The sequence below is a fragment of the Sinocyclocheilus anshuiensis genome, unplaced genomic scaffold (assembly GCF_001515605.1).
Source record: "Sinocyclocheilus anshuiensis isolate Anshui unplaced genomic scaffold, SAMN03320099.WGS_v1.1 scaffold197, whole genome shotgun sequence".
In the NCBI taxonomy this organism is placed as follows: Eukaryota; Metazoa; Chordata; class Actinopteri; order Cypriniformes; family Cyprinidae; genus Sinocyclocheilus; species Sinocyclocheilus anshuiensis.
Window position 1 is genome coordinate 759,620 of NW_015540856.1, and position 4,635 is coordinate 764,254.

The 4,635-nt window shown below is 34.2% G+C and overlaps 1 pseudogene; it reads left to right on the forward strand.

Annotated features, from left to right (window-relative positions):
- Window positions 1-3,407: 3,407 nt before the first annotated feature.
- LOC107687857 (retinol dehydrogenase 7-like) overlaps window positions 3,408-4,635 on the forward strand; it is a 6,668-nt pseudogene continuing 5,440 nt past the window's right edge.

Sequence of the window (4,635 nt, forward strand, 5' to 3'; positions counted from 1 at the left end):
GACTTCAGAGATGTTATTCTGACTCAGTTGTGGTCAGGAGAGTTTCAATAGGCTTACATTATCTATTAATTCTTGGCATGCATAGAACAGTATACAATACAAAAGACAATATACAAAAACAGTAATAATACACTGTGTCCAGAGGATATGCATGTTCATTCATAGAAAGGTTTGCCTATGAATCAATGGGAAGAATTCCTTATTGTGGAATTTCTAAGTAAGTTAAGTGAGGGTAAAACTCTGAATTCCATTGAGCCATAAAAGCTATGTTGTCTGGCTGGGGTGTCCTGGCTGCCATGGTAACCAGTGTCCTGGGGAGGGATCGTTCACAGACATCCCGGCACCAAGTCCGATTGTTAGGTGAGGGGTCTGTTGGGTTATTTGTTAAATATAACAAATAATAATGTGACAACCTCTGTTAGACTAGAATATCTTTACAGTTAGTGTAAATAGACACTACATAAATGTATATTTCATTTTGTCACGTGAATGTTAAAAAAAAAACATTGTTTAAAAAAGCAATCTGTTTTTCACAGTTACAATCATCCATATTTGTAAATAGGATAGATGACCTATTTGTCAGTATTTTCATACCACTGACAAAAGTGCTTAAATATTTTAACATCACTGTCAAAGGATAGGGTTAGGGTTTATTTAGGGTTCATTTTGATGGGTTGGTGTGTTGTCTGTTCTGTTTGGGGCTTTTCTGTGACATTAAAATAAAAATCCTGTTTCTGTCACAAAACGACCGTACCGGAAAAACTTATCAGCCAATTTTTTTAAATGCTGTTTCTGTGTTTTCATGAACACTTATTCTGTAACATGCTTGACATAAAAAAAAAGGATTATACAACTTAAATTACATAATAAAGCAGATGATAATTACAATAAATAAATAAATAAAAGTGTCAGATGTCAGATCTCAGGTGATGATGTAAACAAGTGTCCTTCAGCAAAAATAGCAGATGTTAGGCTGTCATGAGACAGGAAAGCAAGAGACATTGAGATGATTGTGATGACTTATGGATAGATTTCTCCAAATATTATTGACTTTTACGTAAATGTCTGTGTCTCCTTAGTTACATATATCATATGACTATTACACATCTCTCCCATGACAGTCAGCTCATATCACTGAATTACAAATACTATAGAGTAATTGTTTTATATAATTGTGTCATTTCACTCTAAAAGCATTGTGTTATGCTATTATTGAGTGGCTACTTTGCATTTTAATGTTTTTGATTAGAATACATTTGAGTGAACGAATGACTTATCTGTTTTCTCATGGCTCAGTGCGGCTGCCACCATCTTGTTCCAGTTTATTGCTTCACAAAGACATGAAATCAGGTTTTCAGTTTCATAATCTTCTTTCAGATACTTATAATGAGGTTCTTTATCCTTTTTATCCAAATCCATGCATCCAGTGTGGCATTTCCCGCTGCAATCACGAGTGTCATAATGTCATGGTGTTTGGTTAGGTGGAATAAATGAAGGGTTCCCTACCATTATACAGCTGAAGAAGACTGAAGTCAGACTGAAAAGAAGACTTTGTGAGACTGATGCCAACTTCTCCATCCCGTGAAAAACAAAGGCTTGGTGTTTGTGAATTAACTTTTACCTGGATATTCATCACAAGAGCCAAAAGTAAGTTTGGGGAGGGATGCATCGTATTGTGTACAAAAATTCCATTTTGGGTTAATATTTGTGGGGGAAGTTTATATTTTAGATGCTGTGATTGGTCGTCATCTCATAGTTTCAGTAATGTAATTAATTCAATGAGAAAGTCAATTTTAAAAGGCCAAATAATCCATTCAGTCTGAGTCTAAATTAATAAATGGCGACAAAAACTGCATGCATAACAATTATAATACAACTGTAAAAGTGCTGTTTAAAGTAGTTTTTGATGAAGCTTCCAATAGTATGTAATGCCTCAGGACACTGCTTGTCACACTGAACAACATTTCAAGCTATTTTGGCATACTGTTTCCAGCACTGACTCCATATCCTTAATACACATCCATAAGCAAAGCTTTAACTTATTTTATGCTTCGCGATGTTGATGTTGACACTGCAATACTGAATAAAGCAGTGTTTCCCAACCTTTTTTTTAGCCACGGCACAGTTTTGATCAGCACTGAAATATAGCAAAATTGCACAAACATGCATTGATATATATATATATAATCTAATATACTTAAATCTAATATATTTACAATCTAATACCATAAAGGATATGACCTAATATATGTAATATATTTACAAACATTAAAGATACGTATTAGCAGTCATAAATCTTTTTAAATGTATTCATGGTCATTAACATTGTCCTAATTGGAACTACTTTACGACAACAGTGTTTAATTTGAATCGTTTCCATTTTCAGTCGTTGAGGAGAACCAGCTAAAACATGAGACCATTACGAAAAAGATTCTAATGTATTACATTCATTATTCGTCTGAGAAATGTTTGTGTTCAACAGAAAAGCGTTCCGACATGCAACAGATAACAACTATGCAGGATTGAGATGCAGGAAAAAGCTGATCATAACTTTGCTAATAATCTGGCATGATATTTGTTTAGTCAGCCTGAAACAGAGACTGTGACTGTGTCTCCTGTCAAATGTCTGAGAGTTAGCAGCCCTAAATAATCACAATTTATTTCCTATAATAACCAAATACTGTTTATTTACTATTTAATCGCTCTCAGCATAGACGATGTCAATATAATAAATAAGCCCTTGTCAAGTGTTCATTTTCCCGGGTGACTTGGTATGTGGGCTACTGTAGACAAAAATTAGCCTGTCAGCTTTCTAAAGTGTTTGTGATCGTGAGGTTAAAAGAACATTAAATCAGTGCTTTTGCTATCATAAAACATAATAAAAGGGAAAATAAAATGGGAACACCTGACTGACGACATGAATGAATCAGTTAATCATTCAAGCAGTTCGAAAGAGTGGTTCAGTGGTTAATAGTCTGGGGCCGTATGTATAAAGCCGCTCAAAGTAAAAGTTTAGTCTTAAGTGTGTCAAAATTCTAAGAATGACGTAATTTTACTCTTATTCCTAGACTTAAGAATAAGAGTGATTCATAAAGGTTCCTAAGTGTTAAAAGAGGTCTCAGCTCCTAAATTATTTAAGAGAGCTGGAGAGGTCTCCTAACCTAGTTAGGAGTAATAAGATGGCAGCAAAGAGGAGACGACAAACACTTTCCAGCGAAAATATATTGGACTTATATGATAATATGGAGTTGATAAAACGGAATAAATTCAGAATGAGCCGACTTCCGAACGCTGGCTCTCTAGTGCCCGCTAGTGTTTGATTTTAGATTGCACTCAAGAGGAGAGAAGAGGAAACGAGGTGTTCAGCTGAAAGTAATCATTTGTTAAAGACTTATTTCAGAGGCCTACACTATCTGATCCTTATTTGTTTAGTTTAAGCTTGTAAATGAAGCACAGAGACAGTGAAACAGCAAAGTTAACAAGTGGGGTGAGTAAGTGATCTGAAGAGAAATATAAAAATAGCATGTTCACAGTATCATTTTTTAAAAGTTAAGAAGGAAAAACTGTCAAACTGACAGTCTTTTTTTCTGAATTGGTCTTTCTGCTGCCAAAGTTTGGGTCTAAAAACACGTAGTCATCTTTCTCTCTCTCTCTACTGTTTCTACTTCAAATTTTGCATTGTAGACCAATATAGGCACACTCTGTACTTAAAAGGAATAGCTTTCCCATTTTCTCATCCTCATGTCCAAATCAAAATGACTTTGTTCCAATGAACACGGTTATCCAAGTGATGTCCAAGCTGCACTTTTACATGCAATGTAAGTGAATGATAACCAGGCTGACATGAGAGTGTGTAAATTACAATAGAATTGTAATTTTTAGTGAGTTTTAGGTTCCAATGTCCAGAACAGAATTAACATTTTCAAACTAATGGTTTGGTTTTTGGAATAATGGATTGAATTAAGGTCCAAAAAAGTATATTTTGAAGCTGCTATGTATTTTAAATGTAAATCGGACAAGCATTTTAGAAGTTTACAGTAAAATGCATCTTTATATTTGTCTTATTGTGTTAATATATGTGATATGTGAAAGCTTGTGTCATTCTTCCTTAAAAGAATCAACGCAAATTTCCTGTATCTGCTCTTGTGATTAAACCATGGAACGTGTCTGTTTATGAAACCTCAAACTGGAAGAATTGTCTGCGTATCTGTTGATTATCTTAAATTACTGCCTGTAGTTTACAGTAAATCCGATCACAATCACAGTTTACAGTAAATTAATCACTTGATCGATCTGTCTTTGATCATGACCTAGTTGCGGTAGAGTGCGATCTTACTCATCTTTTTTGTTTGTGTGTGTTTGCATGTCAACAGATACCACAAGGTAGAATAATGCTGTAACAATTCTGCATGTTTATCTGTATGATATCCAGTGTTGGGGAAAGTTACTTTTAAAAGTAATGCATTACAATATTGCATTAATTCCTTAAAAAAGTAACTAATTACGTTACTTAGTTACTTTTCATGGAAAGTAATGCGCTACATTACTTTTGCATTACTTTTTAAATATGAGCAGGGCTTGATTGTTTTTAATATAAGAAGTTCTATTTATAGCAAATGTAAAAGCCCTTTCACA